Below are 15631 nucleotides of genomic sequence, written 5' to 3'. Positions count from 1 at the left end.
AGTTTCTCCGTGATTTAAAAACTGGGAAGGAAGACGGGTGGGTGGGTGGTTTTTTGGATTTAAGGCACTTTTAGGTTTGTAGTTTAATATTTCATCTCCACACTGCATGTCCCACAAATTTTGATTCAATGCGAAATAAGTTGGATGAAGAACGGTTCCATCTTGCTTCTCAACAACAATTTCGAGAAAAATAGAAACTATAAACTCAATTTCTAGAAAAAGCTGAAATCCTTAGCCATCAAAATTATTTTACTAATGTTGAGAAGCAAACTGGAACTGCCATTTATCTAAGTTATTTCACATTTATCAAAATCAATGGTGGGCATGAACTCTAGGGAATGAAATGTCCCGGACACCGTTTGTTCTTGTTTTCTTCGAAGCAAAACTGTGTCTCATTCTTCCCATTTCCTTTGACTCGAATATATGTAAATATATATGTGCAACCATATCATCATTTCATTGTTAAAGAACAAATGCAAATCCAGCAGACATAGTGCAATGTGCGAAAGAGATGTGTTTAATCCATTTAAGTTTACCTTTTCTGTCATAAATATCTTTACTACAGAAAAGCCACCCTACATATTTTCATGTCCACATTTGTGATATTGATGAGGATAATTTTTATGACAGTTTTTAAGCGAGGCTATTTAAAGTGCATGTTTTAACAGAACATACATTTATTTTGGACTCGACTTATTTTTCACACCAGAAAGTCACGACGACGACAACGACATTCATCTCTACCAAAAAGCAGAAATATGTTTCTAAACGATTTTTCGACGGGGGGAAAGTATTCCCACGATTGACACCGTTGTTTGGAGATTGGAGGAACACGAGACGATTTACTAAATTTTTCTGAGCAGCATAGTTTTACTATATGTACAACTACTCATCTTCTTGTCTTCTTCCTTATGAACTTGAACCCTGGTGGGAATGACTTTGTTAAAAAACACAAAGTCCGCATGTTAACCGAAATTTGTTGTATCTGCACCCTTTGCCACCAAATTACCACTTCTTTCCTACCCCAGTTTCTTTTACGGGACCCGACATGAAGTTGGATATTTGACTCCACTGGAAAACCAATAGATATATTTGACTAATATCCAACAACACTGTGTGCATCGAAAACTGGTGAGGATGAGAGGTTTAAATTACAATTCTGTGGCTTTTTTTCTTCCCTTTGCCTTTCCTAGATACTTGCATGTACTTGCATGAACCCTGTGCAGAGCTACTGGCTAAACAAATTCAGGATCGAGTGGGTATCACTTGTGTGAAATAAATAAATTCACCAAGATGCTGCAAAATGCTCCTATTTCTCGTGCAAAATAATACATCCTTTAAAAATTGTTGTGAAATGAAACATCACACAGAGAAATTGGAATGTCTGCAATTGTGCAATTGTGAATTCTCTGTTGGCTCCGACACTTATCCAAACACAGAGTTGTAACCCAAACAAAATTAGTGTTCGGAAAAAGTGAGCAAGTTAGTAAATGAGACTGCACACAAGATATTCGACAGGAATGGAACAAGAAAACGACACCAACGAAGCAATAATAATAAGAGTTTCGAGTCAGAGCAACATTGACATTGACATTGCAAGGAATTCTTGTCTAAATATATCCCACAAATCTTCCATCGGCTGTCGGTAACCCTGTCGTCATCATGAAACTGATGATCACTCTCATCTTCTCCTATTACCAAGTTGGTAATACCAACCCATATTAATGACTTTTATGATACGGTACAAAAAACGTATCACGGCTACCATTTTTTATAGAAACAAGAAATTTTGGAAATTTATAGTGCAGAAAAAGTTAAGTTTTTATCATGAATTTGATTTTGGCCTCTTGTATTTTTCATGCCAAATACTAAGAATTATTGGATTGGAGATTGCAAAACTTCCGAACTTCTTCCTACCATCAGTCCAATTACAATTCTAATGCAAGCTCTCATTTCCCTTATAATCAAAATCGTCCCCTACAAACTATATTGTTAGTCGAGTCTCGTTGGTTGGTCCCCCTTTTACTCGACCAAGTCTCAACTTTAGCAATTTGCAATGGTCGGAAATCTCCAAGTTTGTGCCCTACTTTTAATCAGTGTTGGACAAACCGTCACGTCTACCCCGCCTGAAAGTAAGTCCATGTATATCCAACGTATTTGGAGTACTTAGGTACAAAGTCATGAAGTGGTTAAGTTCATGTTAAGTGGGAAGTATGAGAGGCCGTCGGGAAGGGTACGGTTTAGGGACAATGTGTGAGACCAATCCTCAGAGTACTACGAGTAAGAAGGGGACAAGAAACCAGGGACTCCTCAATCTTCATGGTTTACGTAGCAGATTTCTAATCCTGTTCTCCAATCCTCCACCTTGGGTCGGTCGGTCGGTGGTTGAAGAAATGTTTTGGTTGCTGGCATTATTATACTCATCATCGTCATCAGAGTTCCTATTCCTATTGTAATAAAGGAGGAGAAGGAGGAGTAGAAGAAGGACGAGCACAAAAAATAAAGTTTCTGCTCCACTGCTTAGGAATTTCCGGTCGCTGAAGGAAAATGAAAGGAAGTGAGTTGGTTCAGTGGTCCAGCTCCAGTCCACACAAAATCTCACAGCCAACAAGAAATTACAACGACGACGACGACGACGACGACGCAACTACTGAAACTGACAAGATGAGCAGGAGGCCAGTTCTCAGCCACATATATCAAACAACAGCAACATTATATTCCACTCTCATGTCTCATCCATTTTAATCCACGTTGTCCTCTCCATTATTCCAGTTTAAGCTCGTCGGTCCGTTTAAACTGGCACTTTTATTACGCTGGACAGTAGACTTCAACTCAACGGTCATCTACTTTTCATAATGTGATATTTTTAATTATACTTTGAGCAAAATGAGACATCCTAATTGCAAAACAGATCACGCTGATAACTTGATATCGCTTCACTATTACGTTGTACATAGTCATCTATAATTATTTTTTATGATTTTTTATAGTGTAGAATTGCGCTGGAAGATTGTGGAAAAAAAATTCAGCATACATATAAAATTACTCGGCTCTGCTAAACACACATTATTAACGCTTCACTTTCAAAGCGTGACTTTGTGTTGTGCACTACTGATTTTTGTCATTATTCGTCTTTGGGCGTATAATTTCCGTCTGTATGTCTGGCTGGATATATGCTCACAGCATCGGAACTGGGGAGAAAAGACATATTTCCATCTTCCCAACGCCCTTATCTCAAGTACCATGTTAATCTAAGCATATTATGGTGGATATCCCCACTACAAACGATGCAGGTAAGTAAACTGTCACAATTAGAAAGCCGTTGAAATTTAATTTTGAGTGAAACGAATCCAAGCCCGACCTCTCTGCAACCTGTCTCACTTGCATTACGTATTATTTTCTACCTTATTACACGCAGAATCTGCTGGTCCAAAAAAATCATGTGCACTCCGTAATAAGACGTGTTCCAGTCCAGCTCACGTAATAAATAAAATTGAAAAAAGAAGCTCACCCATTCTCACTCGGAGAGAAGTGGGTGGGTCGAAATGAGCCTTGAACCCCACAAGAAATTCTCCACGTTCAAAGTCATCTTTCTTCACCTCACTCTCGGCGACCTTCTTCGAAGGACAAAAATATGTTGGGAAATAAAAGGAAACTTTGGCTTTGGTGGAGAGCGAGAGGGAGCGAATGACATTATTCGTAATAATAATAATGGATTCTAATGATACAATCGACATATACGACGACTGAGGTTCCAGGTGACACAGATAACTTTCCTATACTATAAAAAAAGGTGTTTAGTCCGCTCTGATGAACATGAATGGATTTATACGGACTAAAACCCTGCATGGTTGTGAGTATGTGAACAGTATGCGTGATATAGATTTGAACCTAAATAACTTTGTCATCAATGGATCGCAAGCTCCGATTTCTTAAAAAAGCGAAGGAATGTTTTCAAACCGTTAAGAAGATACACATCAATTCGCTGTGACATTTAAAAGTGCAGTTGCATATTTCACCATTTCCACCAAAGTCGTTCCCACTTAAGGCATTTAATTTTTAGTGCAACATCCCAAGTGAAAATGACGTGATGACACTTTGCTCTACACATTTTTTTGATTCTAGTTGACACTCAATATCAGAATGAAAGTTCCAACGTGACAAATTTTGCTGGGATGAGATTTATTTAATTACTCCACTTTGAGAGATTGATACTAAATGCGTATTGTAAAAGAAGTCTGCTTTACGATATCCCACTCCTTGAAGCTCTTACTTTCTTCTCTCCCACAAGTGCTTCCCTTTCTTTGGATGATAACCAAAATCGACAGAGAGAGAGAGAATTGTCCACATTTTTCTGTCACGAATCCTGTGCTCCTTTGAAATTGGAATAAGTTTCTACACTTAAAAGCTGTCGACATAAATTTGGTTTCCGTCACTCGATTAATTCTGATTCGCATGCACTTGGAAAACATTTCATAATCCCGAACACCGACCTACCACGTACTTCATCAACTCCTGATCAATTAACCAGCCAGCCACCACAGCCCCCGACCGACAAGCAAGATCGCAAATGAGGCTCATTCTCACACTCTGAAGTGGATGTCTATTTCTGAAAAGGACGAGTTTTACATCCACACGGACACGGAGGAAGGAAGGAAAATACGGAATCGCAACCAACAAACCAAACAACCATCACTTCTTCCTTTGAGATGAAAAGAGGCCTGTGTGAAATTTATGACTAGCATTTGGCTCTGTTTCTCAGTCTTAAGTTGGCAAATCCGGCTTCCTCTGCTCTCTTCTTATCTGCTTTTTTAGCTGGTGTGGAGGAGTGAAAGCTCTGCTGAAAGGTTGAGGTGTGTGCAGTTGTGTGCTCTGCATGTGTGTGCCACCGTATTCCCTATTGCTAAATCTCTGTGGGTGAAATATTATCTTGTTATGAGTTGCAGTTGTCATGCACATTCACAAGACTCGAGATTTGCATCTCTTGCACCCACTTACTTCCGCTATAATGTTTATTATCTCGACTCGGGGTTAGAAAAACTTACTTTTACCGAAATTTTACCAAGGCGCAGTAGCATGTAGTTTCACACAAACTGCGGAAAAACCTTGTTCCTACCCACCACACTTGTTTTTTTTACAAAAGAAGTATTTACAAAATTGTTCCATCTCTAAGCTCCTTATTTACTGCATTAATATAAACCAAGAGAAAATGCACAAATAACCTTTCCGTCCATCTAACTAATAAAAAAAGCTGAGAAAAACGGCATGCACTTTTTGACAAGGAGAGAAAAGTGGAAACGAGGAAAGCGAGTTTATTTATGTTTTACAGATTTTTTAAATCCACTTTCATATATTTTTTAGAACTGGGTTTAATTTGCAAAATAAATCCGTAGACATATTCTGTCGTCGTTATGTATGTTTTGTCTTCATCTCAGATTTTTAATTCACTTTGACATTTGTAAATATAAAATAGTTCCTGTTAACGAACTTCCATAAAGTGGAAAGAAATGCATGGTTACATATCTTGTAGAGGAATGGGTAAAAGTGAGACAAATACATTTGTAATAATAGCAAAAATAAACTCTAGTTCGGTTGCCATTTAAATTCAACCTATGGAGAATAGATGATGAATATCGATTCCTTCACAGTCTTCCGGTCGGTGGGTCGTCGTTCTGAAATTGTTAAGACAAAAGAAGTAGAAGCCAATGGACAACTGGAAATGTGATACGTGGTTCGTTTTGGTTATTCATTCGAGAAATCAAATATTTATTGGATGTGGATCTACCAATGGCCATAATACATAGGTCATAAATGCCATCAACTATTTCGTATTCCATTTTTATACCCTGCCATATTGATGCATCACTTTCTGGTATGGACAGCTGGTATCTAACGTATTCCTTAAATCACTCGTTAAAAAATTCTTAAATTATTATTGTTTTTTAACCTACCTACCTGCCAATTTATTACCAACTTTTGTCATGCATATTCCAACTCTTTGACCAGATATTGGTTTCATTTCCATTGAAAATATTATGACTTGACCCGATGTTCGCAGTACATAAAAGCAGGTTCAGAATCAAGGAATCCATAGTTGTCCCCCATTCAATGACGCCCTGCCCTTGTAAAGCGTGGGGTCGCTATTATTTCACTCCTAGATTTTCATGACAGAAATTCGATTTTTCAGATTCAACGATTGTAAATCCAGTTTTAGCAGCAAGCACAACAGAAAATTGACTCGGGTAGTGGTATTTTAACAATTCAGCAACAGAGACACAGCCCATAAATTTAAAGCCTATAAACAAATATATTTTCCAGAACTTATGTATTCTTTCGTCTGAAAATATAACGCCAAAATACAAAAAGGCATATACGATACGATTCACTTGCCTCGCGAACTCTTCACATTACAATTGAGGTACGAAAAGTGGCATGATTTCTTCTCTCATGTCCATATCACACACGTACATACACATGTACATGTCTTCACGAAAAGCAGCGTGTCCTGTATCTCTGCAGATGAGAGGAGGATTGCTGGGAAGAAAGTGAGGGAGTAGATAAAAAAAGTTACCTAGTTCCATTTCACAGAAGTTCCAATGATATAGTTCCAGGGAATGAATACATACATGCGCCCCTGCCCAACAACCAAGGAACGGATGGATGATAGCTCGTGAGACATGAAACTCTCAGCCAGTTTGTTGGAGCAAAGCCGTCAAGTAACCCAGAGGATACCGCAAGACCGAGCAGTTTTCCACCAGTTTTCCATAGGCGTCCACTTTCCTCGCTCTCCGTAGTAATCCATCAGAATCGCACAGCCAAGTTCCAGACTCTGCTTCTCGGAATCTGGAACAGGATTTGGGAAATCTGGTTTTGCACTTATAAACCAAAGGAACAACACCGCCATGCAAATACGATTGCAACAGCCTCCATTTTACCAGCAGCCCGCGTGCTAAACAAGATCCTAGCCTATCAGATCGATTTTTCAAAATAAAATCAAGCAAGCAATCCTCTCCAATCAAACCAACAATTTTAAGAGGAATCCTCCAATTTGGCAGCGACAATCTCATACATAAATCCATCGCCCCAATTACATTACTTTCGACGAGTAAGACGTATCCATATCCGTCCGGAAGTGGGAAGGTGAAACGGTTGGCAGTAGTAAAAGATAAAAAGGGCATAAAATTTGCCCAAACTCATCCCCCAAAAGTGAAAAGTTGCATGAAAGTAATAAACAACTCGGCTGAGTGAAAAGTCGTGGTGGATGGAAAATGGAAACCCAAAACAAAAACACTTTCACTCATGGAATTCAGTGATTGCATAACCCAGAGAGCTTTCACCACACTCCTCTCTCGCACATTATTGCCTCACCGCTGCCTCAGCACATAAGTACACAAGTGGTGAAGGAGTGAAGGAGTGAGTGAGTGAGTGAGGGACGGAAGGAAGAAGGAACGAAAAGTAGCGTGACATGCAAAAAAGACTTTTGCGTCAAGTGAGTGAGTGAATACCTGACGTTGGAACGTTGCACGAGAGAAGAACAAACGTTACGCGCATCAGCTGGTGAAAGGGAGCGAGAATTCCGGGTGTAAAAATCAATACAAAACTCACTGTTCCACTTTCACTTCCTCCTCGCTCATACAAAAATATTCGCAAAACTGTACATGCTTCGGTTCGAATAAAATTGTATGGAAATTGGATTTCCAGTGGTCGGAAATTACCTCGAGTCCGTTATTTAAAACAGAGATACTACTTAAAAGTGAGGCAAAAAGCAGAATATGTATATCATCGGAGTCGGATTGAGTTCATAGTAAAAAAAAAGGTAAAATATTTTTACAATTATTTTTTCCAGGACATGATTTCGGCTTTTATTATTATGCACCACTTAATTGCCTATCTGGATGTACATACGTATAAGATACATAGCATTTTTTCCTACCTGCATTAGTGTATATTTCTTGTAATAATGTGATCAAATCACGTCACTGACTAAAAACACTTGATCATTGGAATGCAAATGGAACAGGTGCAAGAGCAATAACGGCTGAAGTACAACTTTCCCACAGATTCTCCATCTCTTCAGTGAGTAGTTGGTAGGATATTTTTTGTCAATACTTGATAGGAAGGTAGGCAGACAAGGGCAACACATATAATTGTCTTAATAAGGGAGGAAATTAGAGCAGATAAATGCTCCATCCAAATTTGTGGGCTCTATTAATAGACGACTGCCTATCTATCTACTCATGTATGTGTGAGGTGAGCACATAAAAAATGTGTTTTTTATTAGTTGAGACCGAGACAGACCAACTAAACTGATTTCATTTCCCATCCCCCATTCTTTCCTCTTTGTCTGATCATCTTGTTTGAGAGAGGAAAAGAAGACGAAGGGGATAGCGATTTTGAACCTTTTATTGCTCCACTGGTGTAGGATTCTGAGCATTGTAATAGCAATAATGATGATGATGAGACTTGATCACCTTCCACTATGTACGTCTTCCATTTTATTTACATTACACCACTTTTGGAATTGAGAAGCTTAAAAAAGAGGAGGACGGAAGAAGATGGAAAGACGACGACGACTGTTAAGTATTTATACATGGAGAAGGAAGGGTACCCTGCGTTCTTCTCTTCCAGGCTAAAATTCTCACAACTCGGAGCTAAACTAAAGAAGAACGGAAAGACAGTCAGTCAGTCTACATTACACTTTTGGGTGGCCGACTTCTTTTATTTCAAAGAACAAAATGTGGTGCTGGGATATAGAGTGGTGTGTTCAGCCATCCAGTAGAGTTCTCAATTTCTTTAGAGAGAAAAGTCTCTAGATAAATTTTGTTAAGTTTTTCCCTTCAGAGTCAAAATGAGTTTTTCCTCAGCGTCTAAACTTTTCGAAACTTGTGTTATGGTCAAAGTAAAAGTGTTATAATTAAAATTCTGATCCGGAAGGGATAGCGTTTAGGAAGAGGAGAAGTGGAAAATAAATATGAAATTGATGCCGCCTCGGATGTTTTACAGTATCGTATGTACAGATCCACGTACATCAACTACGCACATCTCCCCTTATTGTCTTGGTCAATTTGGTCTTCGTGTGTTCGTGTCACGGCATTACCCTTCCTCTTCTTCTTGCTGGTAGTGGTACCATTACATTAAAAAGTTCCTTTGTTGATGTTGATTGTTGTGGCCATGAAATGAAATAAGAATGAACAAGTTTAAGGTCTGCTGCCCTCCCTCCCTCGCTTTAATTTCCTTACGAGACCAAGAAGATGATCCTCACTCAACTACTTGCTACTCACTCTTTGCTTGTCCATTTCTCCATCCCACAATTGAAATGAAATGCATGTCAAGAGGCCCAGCTATTATTATCATGTTCGAAGCAGCATTTTCCTTAACCACCGTGTATCATACATTATTTGAAATCTTGTACTAAATGTCGAGCTCGTTTTTTGTGATCACACGGCAGAATAGGTTCATATCATCGTGAAGGAGTTGCTCTTGCGGCAAGGTAAAAATTGGGCGCACTGCTCGTTTCCTGTCTGGATAATTTGGAAGATCTCGTCAAACTACATGCATACAGCTCAGTCAGTCAGGTGGTGCATGTTCTTTTTATTCTTCGGGTAGTGGATTATTTCTTTGGGGCGATTGATTGAGATGTTAGAGAAAATTAGAGTGACTTTGGAAATGATATTAATAATTACCTATAGTTGGGAAGATTTTTGAATTTGCCAAATTTATGAAATATTGACTAGGAAAATTTCATATTTTCTTAGAAAATGCTTCTCAGACTAACGATAAGATATTTATTTACGCATCATGTCCCGATTCAAAGATGAATTGCAAATTATGAGGTGAAGTTGAAGCACTTTTTGGTCTCATTCTCGCTTTATGCGAATATGTTACCTACATATGTACGCATGTTAGTAGCAGAAATAATGAATTTGTCAAAGTCCTCATTTAAGATTAGGTAGTGGAAAGCTAAGCATTTGTTTACATGGAATGATCACTCGGCGGGGGCGACGATGTGGTCAACCTGCTAAAACAAGCTAAACATTACAAGTGCATGACTGCCACATTTCTTTACTTTCTCAGTAGAATCCGTGCACAAGCGGATATTGACCAAAGTCAAACACAAAAAGAATTCGCACTTCACACTGCCTCGGGTTGTTTATAAATCTCAACATAATTAATACGAAATTTCAACGCTGTATCTCAGAGAAGAAGAATGACACTGGCAGTTTCGCCTTATTCTCCGCTCAGATGACAATTGCTTTGGGGTTTTCACCTCTCACCGTGCTCACCTTTATGTACATATGCACATACTTTTTGTATTAAGTCGTAGTGTCAAGTTCAGTGCCACGATGACGAAACGGGATCGACCATGGCTTGTTATTCATTACACACGAACCGGGTTCAAGTCAGAATAGCGTCAAATTTGTCCAACATTACGAAAAATGGTATTATCTTATCCAAAAATCTCCAGATCAACCCACCTTTCATATTTCTAACAATAAATTGAATGCTTCGTGATCAACCCACATTCTCCAGTTCACTCTTTGTCCCACAATTTCCCATCTCTCGTTCCCAAGCAGTTTGGAACATACAATGAACTGGCAGACAACTTGCATTACCTAAGAAGTAGAGAGAGAAGTTCATCTCTTAGACATTATCGGCCGCATGTATGCTATTTGTTACTTTAAGGAGTAGAGCCCACCTTCCTAAGAACGATAGAGTACTTCTCGTCCATGTGTAAGACCATGGTCCGTACATACGTACGAGTCCTTTTACCTGTGTAGTCGCTCCCAGATTATTGAGCATTGTACTTTGTTTTGTATCCGAAAATTGATGGAAACAGGAACCCTAATGGCTTTTCCAATCTTTGGAGGAGACGTCATGCTGTGCTCAGGTTGTCTGTCAAAAGACCCCAAGATTTCTCCATGTCAGCTCTATCAGCCCCTCTACAACGGACGGACAATCACTTCCAGCAGAGTTTCCAATGGATTTATGCTCGCTATTTACCTACCTTCACTTTCTGATCAAAGATCGCAAGAATCCGCACGGTGTAATTTTAGGAAATAAATCAAAGAACAGCAGACTGCTCTTGTACAGTATTGAATTTATTGGAGAGTGATGGATTAGAAACCCCTCGTTGTTAATGAACGGAAGTGGAGCTAAATGAACATCGTCTGACCTTTCTTTGTGTCCAAAGATTTAATCATAATTACAAAACTCAAATGGCTGCCCTCTTATCTTTTCATCGTCTTTGTGCACAAGGAGTTCATGTTACGTAAGGGTTTTGCAACTGATTAGCTGTAGCTCTCCGATACTCTCCTCCGGTTAAATGTCAACAATTGCACACTTACTTTCTAATAATATATAAACTCCGATTCCTTCCTGTTACCTAACTCGACTTATTATATTTCTCAAGAATAACACGTTACGCAACCGTGTATTAAGTGCTGGGTTTGCAAAAGTTAGTTATTCTGTCAAAGTTATACAACAAAAGTCACTAATATCGTAATTAATTAGCTGCACTACTTATCACCTTAATCCATCCATTATTAATAATTTTGGCTGAAATAAATAATCCTTAAGCCTTATATGCATAATCACAGTGGAGGAAGCAGTGTCTCGTAATGGCTCCATAAATATGATGATGATAAACATGATGATGATGACACAATCCTGTGGCGATGATTTTGCTGCCAGTTTTGTTGCGACACGGTGCATGCAACCCATATCGCATCATCCTCATCATGGATAAAATTGAGTTTCCTTCCGTTCAAACTGCACTACGATAAGATGTCGTATCTCATTCAGCATCCATATTCCCCAACTTCCTCCTCGCCTCGCTTCCTTCCTTCCTTCCTACTCTGGGATGTCTGAAAGTTATATCTGCAACAGCAGGAGGAAGGACCATAATGTCAAACTGCGCAAATCCCAAATTATGCAAGAGAATGTAAATAAGCTGGCTGAAAAACGTACATAAACTTGCTCAGTGTAAGCAGGTCGTACAAAGTCAAGTAAAATTTTGCATCAATAGCATGGAGCATGGAAACAGTAGTAGTGGAGCAGTTTTCCCTCCGGAGTTGGTTTTGGGCTGCTTTTTCACTTCCGGTATAGACTTTGCCTGGCTTGTGCTGGAAGAAGGAACTAAGCAACTTTCCTGTGCGTTTCACAACTATGTTAAAAAATGTATTGGTATTGGCTCCTATAATAAAAGTTGAGCAACGTACTCAACTTACTGCCATGAATACAAGATTGCTGGGCATAAATCTGAAAAAGTGAGGAAAAAGCGGAAAGAAAATTTACGCCAGTATCTAGTACCCTGACAGAAATTGGTATTCTATCCTATAAACAGTTCTATACTCATGTTTCGCTTACTTATGTTTCGTTTTTCCTGTTTTTTCCCGTCCCCTCCTGCTCACAAGTACACACACGATGGAGAAAAATGCAACAATGCGTGTGATGAAGCTGGAAGAGTCTTATCTTTGAAGAGCAACATTAATGGGGCGTCATCTTATAATGATGAGAAAGCGCTCGTATAGTTTTTTTCAGTGTGCTACATTTCCTACTCCTCTTTGATTTTATGTTGTTCATTGAGTTCTTTAAGGGTGCTGTACGATTACAATTTACTACTACAACTGGTAAAAGTCTGCTATGCGATAGTGTGAGTACGTACGTACGTAGTAGTAATAACTTATTAGTCGTGGTGCGCGGCTGGGATTTAGCCATTTCCAACATAATACTCAACGCCTGTCATCGTGAAGCTGAAATCGTAAATATGGTGGCTGGTCGGCTTGGGTTTTTTGTTGTGTATGTACAAGTTTGAGAATTTGGAACGTTTCAATCCTTTTGCTTTGTTTCTTTTTCAGCAGAATGAGTGGAGACAGTTGCAAAATGGGTAAAAACCGGAACAGTTGGTGAACGCTTCCGTGGTTATTTAGGGCAGAAGACTATATGTACCTCTCTCGTGGCATTATTATTCTTCTTCTCTTTTTGGCAGTATTTCCTCGGCCTTCGGCTCTCACACGAGGCGTAACAGCTCTGCAGTTAGTCAGTAACTTGCTTTTATGCAAGAAAGATGAAGAGATGAGCGGCTTCCCATTAATTTAGTTTTGAAACATCAATCCGATTTAGCTTACTTCAACTGTCTGTCTACGCACGAATCCAAAGAGCAAATATGCATGCACTAATGGGAGACAATGCAGAAAATAAGTCTCACTAATCCAAACAACGAAAAAGCATAGGGTTTTATGATTTTATTTATTTACATACAATTTCATGACGAAAGGTATGCGCGTCCAGAAATGCGTGGGTGTGTAGGAAGTGGGGAATTGCAGCCTCAAAATTGGAGTCTAAAAATAAAATGTAATTTATAAAAGAAAAGTGTTTTGTCCAGCCCAACATCCCATTATTACGTGATACTAGCATGCGGAACAAGAGCGAATGAGCTTTCTTTCCACGTTTTCAAACCTGCTTTCGTCAAATTTGTACATATTTTAGGTTACCACGATATTTCCGGTGGCATGTGAAGTAGCACTATAAAATTCTAATTTTAGTCTCTCTACGACGAACGTGCATACACTTTGGTTGGTGGTTCCTTGTTTTGGACAAGGTTTGGTTGCTTACATATTTGCCCACCTTTCCCGATACGGGAGAGTAAAATAACATGTTGTGCTGTGTAAAATGACGGTTGATAAATGGTGTATTTGCTTCTCTCCGGTTAATAAAGTAGCTGTTGACTGGGCTCTTATTCGCTTTGACATCGTGGAGCGGTTCAAATTTTCCAAAGAAATGTGATCGTTTCCACCACCAAGAGGAATAGAGCTATAGAACAACTAATTACATTTCCATGTGTAATTACCTTATACGCCACACCAGGCTACATGCATACCCTATTTACTAATAGCTGTTTCACGACTAAAGGTATTATTTACCTTCTTGTTCAAACAGTGTAAAATTTGTGGACATGACATTCTTAAAATTTTTAGGCAAATTGTCATGAAAGCTATAACATGGAAATGTTTTGTCGCTTTAAACTTAATCGGTGGTGACGGCGGTGGTGGTCGGAGGACATTGCTTATGAAACCATCGTGCAGAAATGAAGAAATGAAGCCCCTTTTCAACAGAATAATTGTAAGTCTGGCCGGGCTATGCTGTTTTGCTGCTCTAAATTATTAGTACGTTGACCGCCCATTAATCTACTTACACACTTATTTCACGGAATTGACCCATGGTACAAATACAGTATTGTTTATTGTACAGTATTTGTGAAACAAAAGGTTTGCACAATTCAATGTGATACAAATAGGAAATCCGAACAAACGGTTGGGTATGACAGACTCTCGACATACGCTCTGAACTTACTTATTCATCTGCCATTGTCCTCTAAATCGCTCCAGTAATTGTTTCATAATTGTTACAGTCACAGAGTAAGAGCCGCAATCGTAAGCATTACGATTGTAAACCTTTCGGTCAAGATGTTGGGCTGTCGTGGGTTGTCGTAACCTATACGGCGAATTGATTGTCATTGGAAGCATTGTGTCCTTCCTGATTATTTAAAAACCACGATAGTTTATTAAATACAAACATAAACTATTATTAGCTCCTAGCTACGAAATAAGTAGCTCTTCCTTGTAAATTGTACTTCCTTGCCTACCAAATCCGACATTTGTGTCAACTACAAACCATTGAAAACTCTACTCGCTCTGGTCATTTATTATTTGGTAAGCCTTCATTTTTTTAAGTAATACCTAAATTATGCATCATAGCTGGGCATTTTTCTACCTATTTCGGTTAGCGAAATACATAATTCCAACATGCTTAGTTGAACCTAATATTTTCATGAAATTCAACCATTTCGACATAATTGATCATTATAAACGAAAGTATCCTAACTCTTGTTCAAGAGAATACTTTGGCGTACGTACACTCTTTTTGGAAAAGTTACTTACTACACATTATCGTAACGTAACGTAACGTATGTTCATATCCGACTGAGTAGCTGTGATTATTGCACAAGCAACGAGTGTCGGTGTGTTGGCTGTCGTGTTACCCGCATCACCCACATTTATCACTGCCCGCTTTATAGTACGAAGACGTAAGTCAGTTAGGCACATGGATTTGATATGTACATTCCCCGAGTTGGATGAAGAAACCTGTGAGAAGAACCAAGACGAGGACGACGACGACGAGGAGGATCGAGAAAGAAGAGTCCTCTTTTCCATTTGGAAAACATTCTTTGCCCAGCTAATAATAAAACGTCCCATTTTTCTCATATCTTTCTATCTAAAACGTACCGGGAGTTATTTTTAGGGTGCCATTGACGTTGGCTAATGTGTCAGTTCAAATATGTTGATAGTGTTCCCAGGTGGATTAGCTCTTGTTGCTGCCACCCGGTGAATTATATGTTTTCAGTTTTGATTGCTTACATTTCCCATTAAGAAATAGCATGGCGTACATGCACCAACTGTGGTATGATCAAGAGTGCTTTCTCTTATTTTTGCTACTCCTACTGCACCACGAGTTGCCACCACGCTCATCGATTCATCCTTGTAACAGCAGCAGCAGCAGCTAGGACGATGATTCCATGCCACGATAAAGTCGGATGTGGAGTGAGTAAGAAATAATAATAATAACGAATCCA

The 15631-nt window shown here is 39.0% G+C and overlaps 1 protein-coding gene across 1 annotated transcript in view; it reads left to right on the top strand.

Moving 5' to 3' along the window:
* The first annotated feature begins 6723 nt into the window (after positions 1-6723).
* The window catches only part of LOC110851519 (ets DNA-binding protein pokkuri), a 63011-nt gene continuing 54103 nt past the window's right edge, over positions 6724-15631 (top strand). The window contains exon 1 of the mRNA XM_035852593.1: positions 6724-7816. The gene's annotated coding sequence lies outside the window, so the exon portion shown is untranslated. The remainder of the gene's footprint in view (positions 7817-15631) is intronic.

This window comes from Folsomia candida, unplaced genomic scaffold (assembly GCF_002217175.1).
Source record: "Folsomia candida strain VU population unplaced genomic scaffold, ASM221717v1 Fcan01_Sc006, whole genome shotgun sequence".
Taxonomy (NCBI): domain Eukaryota; kingdom Metazoa; phylum Arthropoda; class Collembola; order Entomobryomorpha; family Isotomidae; genus Folsomia; species Folsomia candida.
The sequence above is the reverse complement of the archived record's forward strand: the minus strand, read 5'-3'. Positions and strand labels throughout refer to the sequence as shown.